Source organism: Prinia subflava, chromosome W (genome assembly GCF_021018805.1).
Source record: "Prinia subflava isolate CZ2003 ecotype Zambia chromosome W, Cam_Psub_1.2, whole genome shotgun sequence".
Classification (NCBI taxonomy): domain Eukaryota; kingdom Metazoa; phylum Chordata; class Aves; order Passeriformes; family Cisticolidae; genus Prinia; species Prinia subflava.
This window is the reverse complement of record NC_086282.1, coordinates 9,834,774-9,858,974: the sequence shown is the minus strand read 5'-3', so window position 1 is coordinate 9,858,974 and position 24,201 is coordinate 9,834,774. Positions and strand designations below refer to the sequence as shown.

At 42.3% G+C, this 24,201-nt stretch overlaps 1 long non-coding RNA gene across 3 annotated transcripts; it reads left to right on the top strand.

The window, feature by feature from the left end:
• The first annotated feature begins 283 nt into the window (after positions 1-283).
• LOC134563406 (uncharacterized) lies at positions 284-20,195 on the top strand. 3 transcript variants are annotated; one of them, XR_010083360.1, is made up of 5 exons: positions 284-5,746; positions 7,842-7,987; positions 11,282-11,398; positions 12,378-12,475; positions 16,788-20,195. It is a non-coding gene; the product is annotated as an uncharacterized LOC134563406 (long non-coding RNA). The 3 variants fall into 3 exon arrangements; XR_010083361.1 differs by adding an exon at positions 16,315-16,385 and having other exon boundaries at positions 11,282-12,475; XR_010083359.1 differs by lacking the exon at positions 16,788-20,195 and having other exon boundaries at positions 11,282-14,166.
• The last annotated feature ends 4,006 nt before the right edge of the window (positions 20,196-24,201 follow it).

Sequence of the window (24,201 nt, the reverse complement as noted above, 5' to 3'; positions counted from 1 at the left end):
TTAAGTGTAAGTATTATTTATTATTAAACTAAGGGAAACATCTCTGCTACTTGAGACTCTGCATCTGTTATAGGTTGACAGAATTTGGCTTTTACTTAAAGTAGAAACAGTTCCCTGTCAGGACCTGGGGATCGTTTCGAGACAAGCACCTATCAGAGTCCATTTTTGAATATTGACATGTTGTTGGGCCATTGAGGAAGCTAGATGTGACTTTGAGGAATACCCCTATAAAATTATGAGTGAGTCCAAGTCACTCTCCTTCCGGCCTCGAAGGAGGTAAGAAGGCAGTCCCGGCTCTCTCTTTGCGGGAGGGGGCTGGGATGGCCCGGGGCCTGCCCAGGCCCGGGCCTTTCATGGGAGGCTCCCTTGGCCCGGTGACTCCCGGGCCGGGGGAGGGAATGAGAATATGCCCCTGTCCCGGCCCGGATCGGGTTTCTAGCAGATGTAAACACCCTGCTGCTTCCACCTGCTGGGGGTGGGGGAGCCGGCCCGAGGCCTGGCCGTGGCCCTGAGCCCTTCCCCCAGCAGGGGGAGGGGAGTCTGTGTCCCCGGATGGCAGCTCCAGGCTGAGCCCCCCCATGAAATCCCAGGGTGGGCAAGAGACGTGTATAAGCATTTATGATTCCTGACTACCCGGCTGCCCAGAGCTCTGCTCGGCCTTGAAATCTGACACCATAAGCCGCAGCCGAGGGAGAGAGGACTTGGGCAATCTGAAGCCTCCAGAATTCCAACCCTTTCCCTGAGAGAGAGAAGGAACACATCAAGAGAGACAGCATGATCAAAGTCAGAGAAAGAACTGATAAAGATTATTGGAAGGAGGGATTGAGGATTTTGCCATTTTTGGCTGGATGTCTCTTGTGAAAACCATGGAGAATGGACTATTTCCTGTAACATGTGAATGCTGTTTGGGGGATGCGCGGCTGTAGTTGAGAGTTGTGGATTGATACAACTGAGATTTAATGGAGAATTTTGAATAGAGGAAGGGAAAGTGATATGAAGCCCTTTAGCTCCTAGGGAAAAAGGAGATCTCTAGTTTTTGAGATGAAGATGATTTTGGAGACAGAAGAAGAGAATCTTTGTTTTATACTAGAAGAGGCATCTGTTGTTATGGTTTTCGGATGGCACAGAAATAACAGCATGACTCTATGATGGTAAAGATGAACGCAAACTTTATTCTTCTAAATTCTACTTTTATAGAGTAGATCAGTACAAAGAACATGATTGGTTATTGAGCGTCTACACCCTTTAGTAAACATTTCTTTCCTGTAAACATGTTGGAAAAACACAACCTGCAGATTGTTTCTCACTTCCCAAGGTTTAATTGAATTCCTCCTTAAGATTTCTCAGGCCAACATGAGAAAGTTGCTCGCTTGCCTTTCACACAGACACTGACAGAGCCTGAAACCTAAATTCAGACCAATGTCAGGCCCAGAGGCATCCTTAAGTGGTACCCTAAATAAGCAGGCATAGCCCATATGCAGTGTTGGGAAAGCTGCTAATGGGACGGACTTCACAAAGGCAGGTTCCTGGGTGGCTGTCTTTGTGAGAGTTGAGACCCAAAAGAAAACAGTGGGGAAATTCATGGGATATCAAGAGAGACTCTTTTCCCAAAGTGATGGAAGATTATGTTTAAATGGTGAAAGTGACTGAAAATCATAGTTTTGTCTCTCTGTGTTGGTTGTGGGAAAGTGAACAGTTTGTGGGGAAGGGAGAAGAGTTTTGAAGGTGTCCTGGTTTAGGACAAATTAGGGTGAAAATCTCCAAAGGAGCCCCTTAAAGGAAACAAACCTCCACAACTCCTCCCCCCCACCACCACCGGGTTTGGGAGGAATTTCCTCGGAGGAAAAGTGGAAAAAACTTGTTTATTAAGAAACAACAAAAAAACCCCCACTCCCCAACACAAGAAAAACAGCCCGAGATGACAACAAACGTTTTCACCAGTCCAAGAGAGGCCGAACGGCTTGGGCAGTCTGCTGGGGAGGGTGCCAAAGCTTCTCTTAGATGCAGACTCCGGGGGAGTCCCTTGACGTTCCCGAATCAAGGTCTGAAGCAGGTCCGATGTCTTCAGGGAAGGGGAGGAAGGAAAGAAGGGGAAAAACAAAAACAGAAAAATGGCAAAAAAGCAGGCAAAAAGCAAAAAGTGAGAGAGAGCAAAGCCAGCAAAGCGAACCTAAAGCTAGCAGCAGCAAGCGAGAGCCAGCAGCTGGGGGGAGGGGTGCGGCTATAGACAAAACAGAGAACACAGGAAGAGAAACACACGATTGGGATACAAAGCATGAAAATGTCCTGTTACCCCAGGACAGAAGGATTCAAATATTTTTTTCTTTTATTTCTTCTTTTTGTGTGTGTTAAAACTATCTTTGTAACCTTTAAGTTGGGCCTGTTTTGCCTTTTTCCTCCCAAAGTCTATCTTACAGAAAGAAAAGAGAGTAAACACAAAAAAACCATCACAGTGAGTCTGTCAGACTTTCAGGAATAGCTTGCACTCTTGCACATGCCTTTCCCTTATGTACAGTTTGGCACTTTGAGAGCATTGTTTTTGTCTTATTTTAAAGTGAGAAGCTTAAAGAAATGCAGTATCAGTCACCGGGGAAAAAGGAAACCAGTTATTTATAGCATCAAGTGTTATGATTTTCGAAAGGCAGGAAATATCAACATGACTTTATATGATGGTAAAATGAGAGCAAACTTTATTCTTCTACATAGTCCTTTTGTAGAGTACTTTGGCACTATGAATATGATTCGTCTTCAGAGTCTACACCTTTTTGTAAACATTTCTCACTTCTCAAGGATTGTTTTTGGTTTTCTCCTTAATATTTCCCAAGCCACTTTCTCAAGCCTGTATGAAGGTAGTATGTGATGATTTCACACAGACACTTCTGCTTCCTGATGCCTAAATTCTGACCATTGTCAGTACCACAATCGAGCAGTTAAGTTTTCAGGATGGTTATGAGCATGTTTAGTGGCAAGCAGTGCCACAATTCTCTAAGTGCTTAAGTACGTCCTGTAACTGACACATTAGGCAAGGGCTGCTCTTGGCCCAGCCTCCCCCATGCTCCAGGGTTCTCTTTGAAAGGACGTTTGTGCTCAGAACAGATGTGTGAGCTACAAGTCTGGGCTTGGGCATCACTGGATCTACCTTGAGACCATCCAAGACCTGTCTGGGTGCCTCAGCACAGCTGGCAACTTCATGTGGTGTCAGGATCTCGAGCCTGTGGGGAGGAGAGCACCTTCTCCTCCATCTGGAAAGACAAGATGGTCTGCAGAATCAGGAGGGCTTGCCGGCTTGCCTGAAGGTGTCTGTTGTGGGGTTGGTTGCAGACATGAGACTTGTCTGAGAGGATAAAGGGCTACATCATGCTAGGTATCTTCTAAGCTTTAAAAAGAGGATATTTGCCATGTGAAAGAATCTATGGAGACTTTGTAGCAAGTGCTCATTAATTCTGTCAGATTAGTTTCTAGCCATCAGAACCATTTCCTATTTTTCCTCTCTTATTTCCACTTCCAGCACTTTATCCTTCCTAGGGCTTCAGGATCAGTCTGATCCCGGCTGCTGTAGGTATTCTTGGATAGAGGGTACCGCTAAGTACCTCCTGTCCAAGTACCTCGGGCAAAGCTCCCAGGAACAGGCTATACTTAGCAAGCTCAGCTCTAAGTGGTTTCAGCTCTTAGCAAGTTCAGCTCTTAGTGATTTCAGCTCATTAGCTTGCTAAGTGCCTTCGGCAGACGCAGGGAGAGAGAGGAGAAGCGCTGTATGAGGTTCCACAGATGAGTCTTTATTGGCATCCTCCGTGAAGGGTTTCAGGGACAGCTCTTCTACTGAGCTGGGCAAAAGTGGGGTTTTGAAGGTTGGGACTCTATCTCGGGGTTGGAGACAGAGCAACGCAGGTCCGACCAATATGGTTTTACCATACGTTCTCCTCTTTATTCCCGAAATGGCTGGTTTTATACGGTACAGAATAGTTTACAGTAACAGGTGCATTTCTATTGGCATGCAGCGTGAACAATTATGTAAGCTATCACAGTTTAAGGCAGCGACCGTATTTCCATCTTAACTATCCTAGCTAAAGCATGTACACACCTTAAGTGAATTTCTAACTGCACCACAGGTTTATCTACTTCTAGGCAGGCCAAAATCTGAGGCCTTGCAGGCCCAAATCTGAGGCCTAGTTTGGGATAGCTCGACCTTTATTCTATAAGTCGTCCTGCTCTTGCTACAGTGTTTTTATAGGGTATCAAGGTTTTGAGAAATGGTCCAATGGTATGAGTCGGGGTAAAAGTGACCTATTGTCTCACAGGGAGATAAGAAAGGGTCCGAAGGCAGGAGAGGGGTTACTTGGTCCAGTCACCATGACTAGGCATTTCTTTATCTTAGGCAACTGACCGCCAGAGAGGCCTCTCAGGCCTCATGGCTGCAACACAGCACAAATTTTTTTCTTTTTTCTTTTCTTTTCTTTTCTTTTCTTTTCTTTTCTTTTCTTTTCTTTTCTTTTCTTTTCTTTTCTTTTCTTTTCTTTTCTTTTCTTTTCTTTTCTTTTCTTTTCTTTTCTTTTCATGAGAAATGTTTTTCTAGGATGCTCCACACATGTGCACTGAAGTGGAGTTAGTGTTCAACTGATCCTGTTAGCACTATGAAGAAATGCTGATCCTGACAGACACTTTGATGTGCTAAACTAAATCCCAGCAGGCACAGGTACCAAGAGGAGCCCTGCATAAACATAACAAACAGGTCATTCTAATTGGCCAGATTTTTTTTTACTGTAATACATCAATATTTGATAAGTATTTCCTCTGATCTCACTCTTGCTTCATAAGACTGAAAACAAAGGTAGGCTGGGATCTGTTCACTAGACTAGTCTCAATTTCTTTTTGAACTCAAGGATATAAAGCCCTGTAGCATCAGTGGGAGGTAAGTTATGCCAACAGTAAACACTTTTTTTATAGTCTATTGCTTATAGGTACCAGAACAACATAGGACTTGGAGCTGTGTTTTACCAGAGGGTATCAGTTGTGGCCTAATTTCACAGTGCCATGAAGGTTTGGTTGATAAAATATTTGAGAGAAATGCAAAATCAGCACGTGAAAGAACTTTTAACAGCATAGTAGGGTGAAAGTTGGTTTTGCCTTTTAACGCTTATTAACTCTACATTTATCACACGTTAGAGTCCACACCAAGATGTACAGATGTTTATCATTACATGGACTACCTGTAGCAAAGTTTCATACTTGCCATGTGAACATATCATGGGTCTGTGATCCATTCCACAATGGTCTCATCTCTCAGATGGGTCTTCCAGAACCGTGGGTTTAAAGGAACAGATCCCAGGCACATCCTGGGACTTTTTTTTCAGATTTTAGCCTTTGTTAGATGTGGATCTACAACTGTTGCACTTTAAGAGAAAATTCAATCAACAAAGTTTATAAAAACATTTCTTTCTTGTATAGGATGTTTTTGCTGAGGGTTTTCTTTCTGACCAGCAGCTTTTTGTTGCCTCCTCGTTGCAAAAAGAACTGCAAAGTTCTTTTCTGTGTCTTCAAACATTTTTTTTCTTTCAATTACTTTAGTGTCTTCTGGACTCTCCCTGCCACAGAGTGCCAATACATCTTTGCCCTGTGGTAGCAACCCCTCACTGATCATGCACAGCCCTTTTCAGAGGGAAGGAGAGGCTCAGAGAACAGCAATTGCACCTCAGCAAAAGTGCATGTCCCTCTCTGCTTCCCCACATACTACTTTGGAAGACTGAAGGTAATTAAAATTATTGTAACCCATGTTATCTGCTGCAGACCTACTCATGGTGAGCAACAGGTTTAATCACCTTAGCTATTGTTTGGCCCTCAGTTATCTATGAGAGATTACGTCTGCTCAAGAATAATAGTTGTCATATATATGTGGCAGTATTTCAGTCTAACTTCTGCCTTATAACTAATGGTTCAAATATCCAATACACAGCCAGTTGTTTTGTGGTTTGTTATAAGCTCTATGTTACCTGTTTTGTTCCCTCTTGACAGACACGATTTTTTGAGTTAAGGACATAAATAAATCCCATGTAATCACCCAATGATTCAACCACAAATATGCATGGTTTCAGAAATGTTTACAGCATTTTTATTTCTTCTTATATGCTGCTGAACAACTTACCTTTGCACTAATAAATGCTGGACACAAGAGTTTTGGAAGTAAATGCAGAGATTTACTCCAGAAAATATTAGCCTATTCTCACTTTTTTTTCTTTCTCCCTGTCAAGTCCTAACCACAGCTCCTCAAGATGAAGTAGGCTATTTCAAAATAATTAAAAGTTTCTGCTTTAGCATGGCTTCCACTGACACCATATCTGCTTGAGCATGGTAGGAAGCAGCTTCAAGCCAATTAAAAGGAGATGGGTGCATTGTACAGCTCCCTTCTCTTTTAGTGAACTTTTGACCAAAAGGGCACTTTGTATTGATGAATTTCATTTCTTCCTTGTGAAAAATGTAGTATGTTAATTCATGTTCTTATAGTTAATGAAATTTATTGAAAACTATAAAACTGTATATATATGTGTGTTGTATGAAAATATAAGTTTCAGGACACCGTGTAATATCTTGTTAAACCAAATTATGAAAAGGCAGACACCACCCCAGAAACTCACATTCAGAAATAGACAAAAGGTTTACGGGAAAACCGGCAGTCTCCTCAAGCACCAGGAGGAGACCCATCAAGATAAGGCGGCAGGACCATCAACACCCTAGCTGACACCCTCACCAAGCATCAAGCATCATCATCCATATCTCGACCATTCATCAGCCATGAGGATCTATAGAAACTGGACATTAACATATGAACTGAGAGAAAGAACTCTTTCCAGCCTAGCCGGAGACACCCTTGGATTTGAAACAAAGGGAAATATGGGGAAATATTGCCAAGGGCAGAATAAAATGTATAAAAACTAAGCCCCGAACCGGGCAAATTTGTGAACCTAGGGGGAGACAGCAGATGGCCAGGTTCTGTGTCTCACGGTTCACCCTTGGCATTTTCCCGGGAAAAAGACTGTCAAGTATCTCCGCTGTTGGTGGGTTTACCGAAATTCTGTAATTCGATCTTTGTTAATAAACCAAATTATTATTTTAATTGGAATATTGTATTGGCATTTATAATATTCCTGTTATAAATACTCAGCCAATTTCCAATTAATAAAATATTTTTTTATTAATTAAAGAATCGACAAACAGAAATTTTGGACAAGCCAGCAATCGGAAGTTCAGTGTCGAGTCCTGGGATCGGCACTGGGTGAACCTTAACTACAGCCTCTATTGCACCGTAGTTCCCTGTTCACAAATTCAGCCCTTCTTGGGGTCCCCTTTTATACAGTTTATTTTGCCTGTGGCCCCCACAGTTCTTTGTCTTCTTTCTTTTCTTTATGAGTTTCTTTCTGCCGTCCAGTCTGCTGAATGGGGCTTTCCGAGGAAAAGATGAATAATAATTTAGTTTCTCAGAAAGCCTGAATAGGGAGATGGAATGGTGAATAGAGGGGCGTCTTTCCCGATATTGCTGCTAGATCAATATCGTTCTTGATGGCTGGGCACTTCACAGTCCCATCATCCAGAAGGGCTAGTCCACCCTCTTTTCTGTTGTTAATGTCGGTGCTTCTTGCGTTTCCAGCTCCACCTTGGATTCCTGGCAGCAGCTTTTGTCTTAAAGTGCATTCGCTACAAGCCCGGACTTGCTCGTTTCATTTATTCTTAAAGACATATATCAATATATATATATACACTATAACACGAATTATCCCATGTTATTTATTACATTCCTAATCTGCTTGTACTCTGCTTGATAGCTTGGGGCTTTGCTCTCTTTGTTTCAGTACAGTGACCCTGCTCTTGAGAAAGCTGTGAGTTCGAGGCAAAGATTTCAAGTTATTACAAGATGTTGAGCACACAGATCTCTCCTTGGCTGTCTGCAAGATGTTTCCTGAAAGTTGAGAAAGGCTCTCACCCCAGACAAGAAGCAGTAAGGCATTTTTTCACATCTTTTAAAACAGTAACAAAGAGTTTCACTCAGCACTGCATAGATAAATAGACTAAGACCTTCAGAGTGAATATGTGAAAGGGACAAACTAAGTGCACCCGGGGGCTGCGTTAGTGAAAGACATGAGTTGTATGAGGCTTTTAAGAGCTGTTCTTCAGGCAGATTCTCACATGCTGGTCAGGCAAGTCAGAGGTCCGCTTACAAGTAACTCTACACATATGACAACTAAAGGACATTTCTATACAAATCTGTTTCTGGGATGGTGCCATAGGTATTTTTGCAGAGATCTCAAGTTGCAATTTTGCCAGCCTTTCTGCCTGTTCTGTAATGGCTTGTCTTGAGAAAAGTCTAGTGAACAGGGCCAAAGGTGCAGCGTTGTAGGAACCATGCTCCAGCCTGCTCGCTATTATGCTAGCCAAACAAAATGGGTTTGCTTTTTGGCCTTGAGCATTGGTCATCAAAGAGCATTTGGCTCAAATAGCTGTTCCTTGAATAACCAGGAGAGGTTTTTTACTAATTTTTGCTAATACTTGGGTGTTAGATGTTAATTGAGATACGCAACAGCAGAACAGGGCCACAGATCACTTCTTGTGAGCAGAGGATGTTGCTGAGAGGAAAGCAGTTTACATATCCTTCAGGAGAAAAGCAGAGCAAGAAAAAAAATAATGTTCTTAAACACAGCTACAAGGAAATACCTGACACCTACATCTTAATATTGGAAAAGCCCTTTGCTGTTCAAAGACCATACATTCAGGATCAAAGTGACAGGTGGAAGTAACATTCTGAAACTAGTACACCATGAATTTCTATTTCCTTAGGAATTTAATATTTATAAAGTGGCTTAGCTTTGAATTGCTACTACAGTATCACAGCATTAAAAGACTTGCCTGTCCTGATAATATAAATGTAACTGCTTTCCCCAAGAGCATTTTTGACTAGTCCCTGTTCCAGACTATTTTTTTCCTTCAGTTATGACACTTTTCACACATACAGAATGTTTCTTTGTGGCATGGAAAGAAAGTAAGCATGACCTTTATCAAATAAAAAATATTCATCACATCTGCAACAAAGACTAAATGTAGATGAAGTAGAGAGACTTGTATTTACTCAATATCTGGAAGACAAATACTGACCAAATCTTTTTATCACCAGTACACCACTCCAAGTTAATTGGAGAGAATGACATCACAAAAATCTCATCAAAGGGATTTAGAGATGTCAGTCTGAGTTCCTAAACTTACAGTGAATTTGGCACCTAATTTTTTACCTACTCTTTTAGACTTTCAGGATAATAGAAAAGAATTAATGGAATTGATAGGATAATTTAGGAAGAGATTGTATTTGAAACCACATTATCAATTAAATCACCCTCTGTGGGAGAAAACAATAGAGTAGGACCTTGACTTTACTGGTTGGATAAAGATAAGTATTCAGACAGAGACAACTAAAGCTTAGGAGGACAACTAAAGCTCGTCCATTGGGGCAATGTTGCCAATTAATGTAAATAGCAACATTTAGATGTCCTCAGTATTTCCATTGGGCATGCTGGGAATATTATTAACACCTGTGTGGCCATCTGTTATTAAGGAATTAGAGGGGTAAAAGGAAATGAGAGAATCAGCTTCTCACTGGAGATGCGAGGGTTTCCTCTTAATTAAGCAGAATTTTTTCGGGCACAAAACAGGGCAAGAGCATCTGCATTTATTTATTCTGGGACTCCTTCACAAACATGCCACAATTTGAAACCCAAGATCAGAAGAGATATTGTTCCAAGAGGAAAGCATAATTTATGCTCTTTACAACACATGGCTTGAATAGTTTGTTAATGTTACTTCTTCCTTGTAAGTCCATTAGTGTTTCAGATGAGGACAACTGTCTACTCGTCACCTAGACAACCTCATAGAACATAAAAAAAGGATAATGTCCCAGAGGCTGTGATTTGTGGAAAATTTACCATTATCTTGGCTCAGCTCAGCTTATCTGTTTGAAATGAGAGGGAAAAAAACTACCATAATATTGTTCATTCGAGGCAAAGGAAGATCGTGCCCAGAGCTAGTTATTAGGACTGATTATAAAAGTATTGGGTTTTTTTTCAGCAAGATTATTTTTTCCCCCTGTGGAAAACAGTGTATTAGAATGTTCTAGTGGGAAACAGAAATATTGTGGCTTAAATCCACAAATAAATTAATTTATAAATACTTCTCTTTTACCTTATGGAAACTGCAATTCTGGGCTAAACAGGAAAAGTCAGATACACAAATTACCTGGCTTGATCTTTGTAGCCACTCTTGACTCCTGAGCAGGGAGGGAGGTCAGTGGCATCATGAACATCTTGACCATGGTGCATCATAAAAACTAGCTTAGAGCGTTTTCTGCAGAAAAGAATGACAACCCACAGCATTTGAACCATAGAGTGTCAAAAACCATACAAAAATCATTACCAAATGCACACCTTTTCTGGTTTGATTAAAACACCTAGTTTTCACTGACTGGTTTCTCCATGGGGAAAAAAAAAAAAAAAAAAGAAAAAAAAGAAAAAAAAAGAAAGGGGAACTAGGTGCTGTTTGTGATCAATAATACCTAGTTTAGTTCCTCAAGTGATATACACAGGTGTTTTTGCATTTACTGTTATCTGATTGAAGTAGAAATACCAGAAGACCAACAGAACAGCAGCAGCTGCAACAGCATTGCAAAAGCAGTGGAGAATTTTAGAGTGCTGCCAATAAAGTCTTTTCATCTCAAGTCTGAGTTTACAGAATGTTCTGACTTGTACAACAATCTTTTCAAAAGGCATCTCTGAAATAACACTCATGATTATTGTATTCTGGAAGAATTTGTGTGATTCCTGGTTTCAGTCCACTCCCAAAATCAAAGAAACTGAAAAGTGTTCCAGCTAAGAAATTTTAAGCAGTCTTAATAATATTATGAAAAAAACCAACCAAACAACAACAAAAAAAAAAAAGCAGAGTTATAACAGCATAAATTCCACATAACAAAGGTAAGTGCATTGGCGTGACTGACAGATCGATGGTGGGAAATGCTTCTGCCTTGCACATGTCCATCAGCAGCTGGGGGCTCTGACTGCAAGAGAGGATTTTGCAGAGGTGGCAGTGAATGTGTGTTTGTAAGGTTCCATGGCCTCAGCTTTCCACTACATGACCTAGTGATGGGCAGATTTGCCCAATCGCCAGCAAAAGGCAGGGTCTGCCAAAACAGCACTAGGGAGCTCTTATTGATATATGTCCTTTTTTTAAGACAAAGAAATGAATTTTGCAGGGTGCTGGCCACTAGCCTGAGAAGATTGAGTTTGTTCCTTCACACCACTAATGAGAGCACACCAATCAACACCATGGCTAATTGGCTCCTCAGCCCACTGCTTCACCTTCCTGGCAGGTAAGTCTCTCCTCCATCTTCTTGCTATTACCCTGTTCTGAATTTAATTTCTGGCCTCTAAATTGTGAACAAGGACTGCATCATTGCATCATAACAGCAGTTAATTAAGAATGAAAACCCACCCAAATCGATTACAACAAATCAAATTACTTTTAGGACAAAAATGCAGCAATGACTATTGCAGTGAAATATATGAAAAAGCTGTCTTGATGGTTCAGTATTTATAATGGCCAGCAGCCACAGTAAATTCCCCAATATAACAGGAAACAAACAGCATGTGTGAAATGATCTCATCTTGTTAGGGTGCTTATCTTCAGACATGTAGATAGATCTACATGTGATCTGAGCATAACAGGTTTTGGAGACAGCAGGAGGAGAAGAGCCCGGAATAAATGCAGAGGGGAAAAAAGGAAAAAAAAAAGTAAAGGAAAAAGGAAACTGCTGGGAAAAAAAAAAGAATAAGAGTTAAGGGGCAAAAATATCCCTTTGTTCGGTGGGTTTTGTTAAGATTTTTTGTTTCATTTTTCTTTCGCTTTGTGAGATGAACTGTCCCCTAGCAGCATCATTTTTGCAAGCAAACTTCTCACACCTGGTCTGACAGTGAGAGAGATCCCAGCAAGGTTTGTGATGTGAAAGGAAGGGGCAAGCTCAGGTTTGAGACAGAAATGAACGTTTTGGAGGATCAAGATTTTTATGGAGGCAACATGTAGAGATGATAGAGAAGGCGGGAATGCAGCACTACTTTAAGCCATAGCCATAGGTAGAAATAATAAGACATAGGATGTAGCATAAGGCTTTAGAGTTGGTCTCAGCTCAAAGAAATGCATGGTATGAGGTGTGGCTGGTATGGTATGGCTGAGATGCCCACTGTTCAGGTCCCTTGTAGGCATTCATTCACACAGAAGTACAACCACCAGGAGGTAAATTAAAAGAAAAGATTTAATGTACTTTAAATATCTTTGATGGTGAAAAATTCCAGCAATGAACCATTTTCAAGTTCACCTGATTGCTGACTTCCCAAGGAAGAAGAGGCAAAAAAAGAGAGAGGAGATGAGCAGGGCTCCCTTCAAGAGACAGGTGAGTTTGGGCAAAGACTACAGGGAAAAAGGAACAAAAGAAAGAAAACAAACTCTTGCAAAGGGACTGGGGAAGTACTGGGATGCCAGGGATGGCTGCGGGGTGATGGTGCAGAAACAGTGGGATTTAAACCTGCAGATAGGATACCTGGATAAGAAATGGTTGTGCTACCACAGGGAACTTCTGAAGCTTTTTACCAGGACTGTGTTCTTAACAGCACTGAAAATACGACTGGATGGAGCAGAAAACAGCCAGCATAAATTAATAAAGGGCAGCTAATGAACAACAGTGAGGGACACAGCCCAGTATTTCAGCTGTTGTAATGTGCTGTGCTTTTTCTATCAAGGGGATTAAGATGCAGTGATGAATTGACACTGTTTAAAAAGTTCCCTTGTTTTACTTCATATGTCTGTTGGGATGGGCTGGTCTGACCCCTCTGACTGATTCTCTAAAAAGTAAATGGGTTTGGAGGGCTCTGCCTATATTGGGAGGAAATAATCTTTCCCTAATGAGAAAGACCCTGAAAAAGACTTTTTTTTTTTTTTTTTTTTTTTTTTTTTTTTTTTTTTTTTTTAATCTGTGTGTTGAGAATATGAGGCTGCTATGACATTTCTTTCTATATCTGACTCCCTCTTGTCCTTCCCCAAGAACGTATTTTCAAACTGGTCAGACACACACATGTAAGTGAGGTGGCAGATGTGTTAGGGTATTGGTTTCATGGGACCTGGGGCCTAAGCAGGGGCAGGAAACAAGTGCTGAGCTTTCTTTGGAGCATGTGCTTTGCTAGATACCAAAGAATCAAGTCATAAGGTTGCTGCCATCTCTGCTTCGCAGAGCAGAACAAGAGCAGAAAAAGTTCCACATTTCTTAGGGAAAAAAAATAGGATTATAATGAGGATGCTGGAAAAGGTGTGGGCTGTCTTCTCCAGAGTTTCTTCCCATGGCTGAGGGGGGATGAGAAAGGATGCATGACTTTCCTTGAACAGTAATGTCTAGGAACCTCAGATAAAGCTCTCATTTACTTTTCTGTTTATACATCAGATGGCTGCAGGCTTCATAAGACTTTGATCACCCTTTAAGGAAAAGTGTTTATTGGGGGCAGGTTGTTTTATAAGGCTGGTTGTTGGTTTGGGTTTTTTGTGAGATAGGGAGGAGCAGTGTCCAGAGGATCAGAGATGCTGGGGATTTTAAAGAACAATTGGACTGAATGCCAGCAGTACTCACAAGTGCAACTCCTAAATGCACATAAATGTTTGTGGGAGAACTTCAGACTAATAAACACAAACTGCTTGTTTGTTTCTTTTATTATAAACAAAGAACACTAAAGGAAAATTAACATGCTTGCTGCAGTAAATGGATTTTTTCAGCTTTAATATATGTGCCAGTGACACTTCAGGTATAAATGAGAGCTTGAGAAGCTCTTAAATCTGAAGATGGAAGTTGATGAAATGTGATATTCTTTCTGTATTTAAATTAGGCTTAGCAACTGCTAGATGATCACTTAAACCCTGTCTGATTCATCATTTCCATGTCTTAATAGTCCTTAATTTCTCCAGCTATTTTGAAGGAATTTATTGCTATTGTCCTGTTAAGCAGCTTCACTGAATTAATTTTTGGGTTAGTGTTGTTAACTTTGGATAAAGGTAAAAAATCAAGATCTTTGTGTAAAGATAAAAGATGACCATATTTTGCAAACAACAAATAAAGAGAGAAAAACCTCACATGCAGTGTAAACATTTTGAAGTAATATGACAATAACTCTATTTTGCTAAACAAACAAACAAACAGTTTTTTTCATCAAGTATTGTGTTATATGCATGTTGCCTCTATATGATATCTTTATGGAGAACTGAAGTTTTTCCAGGCTTGCTCTGTTAAGTTTATTTCAGCTTGGGCTCCACTGATTGTGAGACTTTTTATTTTTCACAGATATTTTCTTTGTGTTTATAACACCATTCATGTCTCTGAGGAGAAACAGGAAGGGAATAAATATCTGCTACAACCTAAATGACACTACGGTTTGTTGGTACAGAATAAAAGCCTGAAGTTTTTCAGCACGCAGCAAATAGATCAATGTGTACTTAGAAGCAGAAAGGGCCTCCCTGCTTATCCAGGCTCATCCCTGCAGGCTGTAAGTTGTGAGTGATTCAGCTACCTGTCCTTCTGGTAGAACTTATTTTTCCCCTCCTGCAATTAAGTCAGGACAGGAGACTGTTTGAAAGCACAATGCTTTTTCACTGCTTTGTGGATACAAATGCCTGTTGGCTGGCTTAGAGTGTGTTTGGGTCATCCCCTAGGGCTGCAGGTGCTGCATACAGAGATGCCAGACTGCCCTGTTTAATGCCTCTCCTACCTGGACATCACTGTACCTTCTACCCTGCTTCAGCCAAGGGCAATATGGTCAGCAAAGGGTGGCTACTCACACTGTGTTTAGCTGCAGTATTGACCCAGTGGGGAGAAAGAGGGTAGCTGAAGGGCTCTAACCTCTACAGACAGCAGAACTGCTGCCAAGAACTGATGGGCTAATAGGTCCAGGTGCCATGGCCATGCTCACCCTTCTTTTGAGGCAAACAACAGTGTATGCCCAACACAAAGGAATTTTTCATATAAGCATACATAAATTTGCCAGCCAAGAGGATGAAGAGAAACTTTGTCTCTGAGATGCTTACCTAGGAGCAAGATCTGTCTAAGGCATTGGCATACTTCACCAGAGAAGCATGCCTCTTGCTTGGCTAAATAAAACACAGGAATAATTCCTAGTGCAATGCCTGGGCCACTGTTCAGATCTGAAGCACTTTTTATTAGGCCTTTCAATCTGGATTTAGAGACTACAAACTCCTTGGCTTTGAATGTCCATGTCTTAGAGGGAATTGCTTCCCCCCCACCCTCTGATTTCTCTGATCCCTGAATATCACTGTCTTCCAGGAGAACAGGCTGAAATTTCAAGTTGCTGAAAATAAAGGATGGGATAGTTCTGCTGCTTGGCACAGGCTGTGGGTTGCCCAGTTGATGCTTCATGCCCCCTAGGGAAGTGGCAGCAGGTATCCTTTGCCTCTGTGACAGAGCTGGGAAAGATGAGATGCTCTTAAGTCCTAAAGAATCCAAACAGGGAGCCAAAGATAACTGAGAATTTTCACCTTGCACTCTCTGTACACACTCTCCCAGTGCTGTAGAGACAGCTTAAAGCAGGGCTAGATGAACTGGGCTTCAGTGCAGAGTCAAGATTTAATTCTGAGCCCAGCACAGGCTGCGTGAACCATGTTCTTTGCTCTGTAACTATTTCTAATTATTAGAGCCATTCACTCCTCTTAATCTACTTATTAAAATTATTAGCTTAGAGGTCCTCTGTTACAGAATGGTCCTAGTAGAAGTCTCTTATTTGCGGTTGCTTAACAGTAACAAACAAATTACCTGTCCCTGCTCTTTGCAATGATAACCTAACAGCAAAGACAGCATTTGCCATAAACTACTTCTGTGCCGGTCGCTTTCAGTAAGACTGTCATCAGATTAAAGGATGAAATGAGGTTCTGCTCTGTCAGCAGGAGTTAAAAGAAACTGGCTTGTAAACAATGAACAGTTATGCTGAGAATTAACTTCCAAGGAAAAGAAAAACTCCTTCAGAATATAACCAGGTGGAAATTAATGTTAGGCAAATGGATAAGGTTTCTCACAACCATGTCCAAGTCAACTAGAATGCTTAATTTCCCTTGTCCATTTTGCAGCTGAAGTTTGTACTTCTCTTCCAGCAAAATTCCAACATGTCAAGTCCCTGCTCAGTGCAAGCACGTGGATTTTATGGCCTTCACAGTATTTCCATTGCTTTTTTTTTCTGTTTTAAGAGTCAAGGAAAAAGGAAAATTGTGAAGAAGGAGGCTAATTAGAGAAAATGGGCCTAATTTGGAAGCTACAGGTACCTCTTTTATAAGCTTTTGTTGAGCTTGTGCCCACAGTAAATTGAAACAAGCTTTGGAAAGATGGTAAATCTCTGCTATGGCCTGCTTTAAATGGGGAGCTTTCAGCACTACTTTGCTCATAGCTAAGGGCACAGATGAGGTAATAAAACCAACAAGTCCTGGGAAATACCCACTCAGCTGTGAGAAACATTTCCTTGAAACCCTTGGTTTTTTTGGATCCATATAAAACAGCTTTTATTGTTTCAATAAGATGCATGGTAGCTACATCACTGTGGGTTTAACACGAGCTGTTGTGAGGTTTGATTCCTCAGCTCTCTGCTGCCTTCTGTCTTGCCAGTCAGGCATTTCAGGCCTCTTTCAAAAAGAATGTAATTTGTTATCACAATTTCATCTTGCAGATCCTGGCCAGCCTAATTGTGGAATGTTTCATTGCAACAATTGAATGCTGATAGAACTGAACTGCCCCAGTTGAATGAAGTGTGACCTGTATACACCTCTCCATTGAACGGGAGTCAGGTGAATTACTATTGAAACAGGAAAAATCAAAGCAATGCAATCATTTACAAACTGTAGCTGTGTTTGATGGAGCGTAGCAATGGGGAACAAAGACACACAAAACCCCATTATGCATCCAAAGGAGATCGCTTTATTGTAAAAATGGCACCCTTTTTATACCTTTAATCTCTACCCGACATAACTGAAACCAAACCAAGGCCTAACAGACCTTAACAGAAGGAAGGCACCCATTGGCTGTTCCAGCTGTAGTGCTGCTGTCCACACGTCCTACCATCCAATCATTGTTCTGCTCATACGCTGGCCACGCATCCCTCCAGCCAATCACAATCTCACTTCCAGCTGTCTCTCAGCAGACTCTCCTCACTCCCAACTGCCTCTCACCCCTCAACCGACTTCAACCGCTCAGCCTGCAGCTGTGCCTTTCCCATGGGGCCTTCTGGTGAGCATCAGCCTGAAACACTTTTACAATTATAAACCAAACCCTACAATGGAGGTATCTAATTAGACAACCAGAATGTTATGTTGTGGCTTGCACAGTGCTGAGGCTGAGCAGGAGCAAACTCCGACAGGCCCACTTTTCAACAGGGCCAATTAACATTCAATGTGATGAGCGTGTATGTTCCTCTGTGGCACAAGCTCGTCAAAGAGGGCTGCCAGGAGCAAGTCAAATTGTGACTTTCAACACACAAATGTGTGGTTTTACCCCAGTTAAGGACAGGAATAATGTGTCATGAGCTGAAACCTCAAACCAAGGCTACACCTTTGTCACTCCCCTGTCCAAACTACACAGCAAGCACTTTATCTGGAGAGGTGAGAAATACCTGTTACTTGCAGGAGCTTCACCTGGATGGTGGATGGCCCAGCATGTTTCTGCCTGGATCACATTGCTTAGGAAAGAGGCCTGCTAACAGTCTTAGCTGGTACCAGTCACAGCCTAGCAGCTCTGGAATGAACATTTTAAGAGCCTCAGTTAGGTCTCTGGTATCACCCTAATGACTAACACATTAGAAGCTCTGAAATCCATGTGCAAAGGAATTGCCTGACTAAACAGCACTGTGAAAATCTAGTGACATGTGTCTTGTGTTAGCATCCAAGAGCTGAGACTCAATTACTGAATGTTTAGTGTCTTGTCATCCCTATACCACCACTGTAAAAGTGGAGTAGATTACACCTGCATGGATAAGAATGCATGGATTGATTGAAAAGGATAAGAGGTCTCTGGGTGGCTTGTATTAAATTTGGTATGCCTCTTAGCAAGAATGCTAGAGTTGTATGGGAAGCAATCTTGTCATAGGATGGGTATGACCAATGGCACTTCACGGTCTTGTGTCACTGAAGAACTGGAAAGTTGTTTCTGTCTGTAGAAGAAAAAGCCACAAACCCCAAATCAAAATTAATAACCCTGCTAAATACTAAAATTCCCCCTCATTCATAGGATGGCAGTAGTACCAGCTCCCAGGTAAATCTGAATGCTGAAGAAAAGCTCTGACACTGAACTTCAGCCCTCCACTGGTATGAAGAACTGAATTTGCTTTATGAACAACCAGAATGGCTATGCTTCCCTGAGACAGGAGAGGTGGTAGTCTTCCCCCCTCCAAAAAAAATGAGGTTTTAGCATGGCACTGATTTTATTAAAATATTTGGCTCTAAAAAAATTTTACTGGTCAGACTTGAGCCTAAAAAGCAGATGTGGTAGATATAAATTAAATAGAAATAGTAAAGAGTTCAACAGTGACAGATGGGCTGAGCCCAGGCTCTGGAGGCAACTCAAAAAAAAATAATCAGATTGAAAAGCTGAAAGAATAAGGCTTCTTAGATATGCAGACAAAACTGGAGTCAATCAATATATTTATTGCTTTTTAAAAATAAAAATTCGGTTAAGATTTTCATACCTTTAAATAAAAAATAGAAGCTGCTCTGGCAGGTGTTTGGTTTTGGTTTTGTTGTCTTTTTAAATAAAACCTCCTCTGAGCACAGCATTAGAAACTACTGTAATTCTGAAAAAACATTTGAGAAAATGTTTGGAAGGTCTCAACAGACTCAAGGCGAGATTGATTTGGGGAAATGACAAATGGACATTAATCCAGGAAACTCTGGCCCTTTAATGAAATGGCTTAAAGAGCAGCACAGGAAAAGCACAGGATCAAAGGCAGATCCTTTCTTAGTAACTACAAATGTGGAGCAGAGATAAGAAGAGTGAACAAGTGTCTGATTGCCTTTTACAATGAGATTATTACTCTGTGATTATTAGATATGAATGAGGTCTTTTAATCACTGTAGCTAGGTCTGGTCATTGCCCATCAGCTGAATTCTAACAGAGGTGTGGTGTAATTTATTTAATATTAATAAAGGTATTCCCTCCCTCACCAAATAACTCTCTATCTGTTTTGACTTGCAGACCTTGTAGAGCAATGGGATGGTGCTGTCTGCCAACTTTTGGCCATTGCTTTTGGCTAGTGAGCGAATAATGACACCTTTACCACTTTACCAGAAATTTCTGCAGAGTAGCAATTTGCAATTTCCTCATTGAGCTACCTCTGTGCAAATCTCATCCTTTATCCCTCACTTCCTTGAACTGTGCATTTGCTATAAGACACTCCGTGAAATCTTGAATTTTACTGTCATAAGCTGCTGTCCACAGCTGGGCTCTGTCACACTGGTAATTACTGGTGTATCAGGGATTACTGGATTTCTAGGTGCTGTGGGGTCCTGCCCCATTCTCAGCTTTCCCCTTTGCAGCTGCCCAGATTTTCCTTACAACTGGCTACTCCACCATATCTTTACAACATCCTGTGTCAGTGTGTATTTCTATATCTGGACATTTCTGATGCATATGACAACGTGTCTTGTGCACCCCTCTCTTGGGCCTCTGATGGATGGCAGACATCCTGATTACTAATCTTTTATCCAACTGCTATTCAAATTCATTCTCAAATTCCTCATTACATTATTTGCACAGCCACACTAATTAAACATGATACTTCTCATGGTTTCCAAGCATCAGTTTGGCATGTTCCACTTCACTGCAAAACCTCTCTCTCATCATGCCAGTCTCACTGCTGCCATCCCTGCACTATCTTCAGTATTTCTTGCACTTCCCAGTCCTTACTGAGCACCAAACGTGTTGAATCTACCTCTGTCCTTTAGTGGAAGTGAGATAATAGACGTTGTCTCTGTATTAATGGCATTTGACATTTTGTGATAACAGCTCCCGCTATCATCTACCAGAAGGCACTGAATAATAATACTGGGAAATGAGCCATCCCCTCTAAAAACCTGCAAAATTATCCTAATAAAATCAGTAATGAGATCTAGTTTTAAAATAACATACATCCATCTCCTGCATACAGATAAAATTCAGACCTCCATTGACATCCAGTGGATGCCAAATTCATTCCACACTGTGGCTTGAAGATTGACCTTAAAGCATTGTCTGTTGCTTTTCTTAGGGTAATGCTCTTCATGTTTAAATTCTTTTGGAGCACCTGACCAGAAAGTTAATATGTTGTGAAAGAAATGCAATATGTAAGGGTTCTGTTGATTTAAGGTACAGAATATAGAAAGTATTGTATTCCGGACACTATTAATTAAAAGGATTACTGACAGCAGTGGTTTCCAAAGAGGAATTTCCAATTTGAATTGAAAAATTAAATATGTTGGTGGAGAGAAGTGCTTTTTTATCACAAAAATAAATAGCAACTCCCTTGGTTTAGCTGACAGTTTGCCTTTACCTCCAAAGATAATTTTATTTTGCATGGCTGTCTAAGCACAGTTGCCATATAGGTTTGCTCAGTGCTCACAATATAAAATAGCATATGTTAGAGCCCTCTTTATCTTGTGCCATAGATCAATTTTCTCTCCAGATGAGAGTGGAAGTTTATTTTGGAAAGGGCCAACTCGACCTCACAGACTGTAGTCACTGAGCCAGGTAGACTTAAGTAGAACTGACAAATGCATGTAGGTGTGAATTGAAATTTTTGGTGTTAAAATCTACAATCTACCCAAAATGTTTGCTCTCGCATAACATAGGCTGCTTTAGAACTGGACTTCAGTCTCTGGATGGCTATTATTGAAAACATTCAGGAAAGCTGGAGATCTAAGTCCATCAGAGAGTTCTGGAAACCCCAAAAGTTTCAAAGGTGTGAGGCTGACTTCAGACCTGGCACAGGGCTTTATGCCGTTCATCCACCCGTGGAGCAACTAAAGTTTAAACGCAACAAGATGGCTCTGTTGTATATTGACATCAGGAAGTGAGAGAGGGATGGCTTAACCTGGGAGTTTCTGTGCATTAACCCATGGGGTGTCACGCTGATTGATGCAGCAACGCCATGTGCTGAGCCCACAGAAAACACTTCAATGCAGGCTCTGTAACAAGAGGGCAGGAGAAAACATTTATGTAGTGTTGTCTGCACATTGCAGTGTTCAAAGTGACAAAGGCAATGGTACATACGTTTCTAATCCTGAGTTTCTGTTGTAGCCATTTTCATGTATATTATTGGGACAGCTTGAAGGAACAGAGAGGGTGATGTATTGTTGTCTTGGTTTGAAAGACAGGTATCTGCTAGGAAGGGGGCAGGACCTCCTTAGAGATGGAGAATTCAAATCCTCTCCCTCCAAATTATTCTAATTTAGAAAATTAAAGGAGCTTTCAGACAGAGCTATGGGGATAGGAATAACAGTTCTTTACTAGTATATATGACAAAACAACAAACAAACAACAACTACAGCATTAATAATAAACAGAACCAAGAACTTTGAGGGCTTTCTTTCACAAAAAGCCCGGGGCAGTTTGATCTCGGTGCCCCTGCAGCACTGCGAGGGGCTGAGCTGGAAGGGAGGAAAGTCCCGGGCTGGTGAATGAGATGAGGAGCTCTGCGCTGGTAGCTGGAATGGCAGGGGGTGTCCCGGCAGTGCTGGGCAGTGCTGGGCTACAGAGTAGCAGGAGAGCCTCAAAGCTCCAAAGAAGCAGCGGCGGTGGGGGGAGGGCTGGAGAAAGCGAGTTCAGGATTCCTGCGTACACAAGCTAGATGACGGTAGATTTCCCAGGACAAGGCAGAGGCAGAGTGATGGCTGTGAACTCTTCCTGCAGGGAGGGGTAGCTTGACTGTCTTCCTCGATGCTGAGAGCAAGAGTGAGCCCCCCTCCCCCAGCTCTGTCTTTTTACCTTTCCCAAAGCTCGTTATCTCTCCCCTCTGAGGGACACTCCCAGAGACTTAAAAACAATAGGTATAGCCTTGTGCTGCCATGTCCTTCAACTACTCCCTTTTGTTCTGATTAAGTGCTGTCATTAAGGTTTCTTGGAAATTTATGGGAAAAAATTCTGTAAGTGAAAAAAAGAGGCAAATCTAACCCCCAACATTATCCACCCCGAATTTTTTTCCATACCAACATATTCCATTGAATTTAAAAATATATGCACACATGCATGACCTAAATTATATACATCTATACATACAGATATGGGTACAGACACGTGATGTGGGTAGTTCATCCTAAAACAAGGTCTCCTTGAGGTATGCATCAGGTCTCTCCATCCTTTTGCATCACCCACCAGGTGCATCCTGGTCCCTGAGCAAAGACAACCCCACGGATGGGATTGTCTTTGCTGGAGGCAGAATTAATCCAAACGGTTTTCCCCAGCATACCTCTCATGTGTACTACTGGAACCTTATCTTCATGTGTTGTTCTCAGGGGCTCAGATTGTGCAGGGCCTGCTCGGTTGGTGGAACCTCGAGTGTTCACTAACCATGTGGCCTTTGCTAAATTAATCTCCCAGTTCTTGAAAGTCCCCCCACCCAGTGCCTTCAAGGTGGTTTTAAGCAGGCCATTGCACCGTTCAACTTTCCCGGCTGCTGGTGCGTGATAAGGAATATGGTACACCCACTCAACGCCATGTTCCCTAGCCCAGGCTGCTATAAGGCTGTTCTTGAAATGGGTCCCATTGTCCGACTCGATTCTCTCAGGGGTGCCATGTCTCCACAGGACTTGCTTTTCCAGGCCCAGGATGGTGTTCCGGGCAGTAGCGTGAAACACAGGGTAGGTTTCCAGCCATCCAGTGGTGGCTTCCACCATGGTCAGCACGTAGCGCTTGCCTTGGCGGGTTTGGGGAAGGGTGATGTAGTCAATTTGCCAGGCTTCCCCATACCTGTATTTGGACGACAGCCCGCCATACCATAGCGGCTTCACTCACTTGGCCTGCTTGATTGCAGCACACGTCTCGCAGTCATGGATAACCTGAGAAATGCTGTCCATGGTTAGATCCACCCTTCGGTCTCGTGCCCACTTATAGGTGGCATCTCTACCCTGATGACCTGAGACGTCATGGGCCCATCGAGCTAGGAACAACTCTCCCTTGTGTTGCCAATCTAGGTCTATCTTTGACACTTCTATCTTGGCGGCTTGATCTACTTGCTTGTTGTTTCGGTGCTCCTCATTAGCCCGACTCTTGGGGACATGGGCATCTACATGGCGGACTTTTACAGGTAGCTTGTCTACCCGAGCAGCAATGTCTTTCCACTCATCAGCAGCCCAGATTGGTTTTCCCCCACGCTGCCAGTTGGCCTTTTTCCACCTTTCCAGCCAACCCCACAGAGCATTGGCCACCATCCATGAATCAGTGTAGAGGTAGAGCTTTGGCCACTTCTCTCTTTCAGCAATGTCCAGGGCCAATTGAACAGCCTTGAGTTCTGCAAGTTGACTTGATCCACCTTCTCCTTCAGTGGCTTGTGCAACTTGTCGTGTGGGGCTCCATACGGCTGCTTTCCACTCGCGGTTCATCCCTACGATGCGACAGGAACCGTCAGTGAAAAGAGCGTAGCACGTTTCTTCTGCTGGCAGCTGATTATACGGTGGAGCTTCTTCGGCGCGTATCACTTGCTCTTGTTCCTCTTCATCAGTGAGACCAAAGTTTTCACCTTCTGGCCAGTTTGTGATTATCTCCAAAATCCCAGGGCGATTTGGGTTTCCGATACAGGCGCGCTGAGTGATGAGGGCAGTCCATTTGCTCCATGTGGCATCGGTGGCATGGTGGGTAGAGGGAACCTTTCCTTTGAACATCCACCCCAGCACAGGTAGTCGGGGTGCCTGGAGGAGTTGGGCTTCTGTGCCAATCACTTCTGAGGCAGCCTGGACTCCTTCATAGGCAGCCAAGATTTCTTTCTCTGTTGGGGTGTAGTTGGCTTCAGACCCTCTGTAGATCCAACTCCAGAATCCCAGTGGTCGACCCCGAGTCTCATCAGGCACCTTCTGCCAAAGGCTCCAGGACAGGCCATGGTTCCCGGCTGCAGAGTAGAGCAC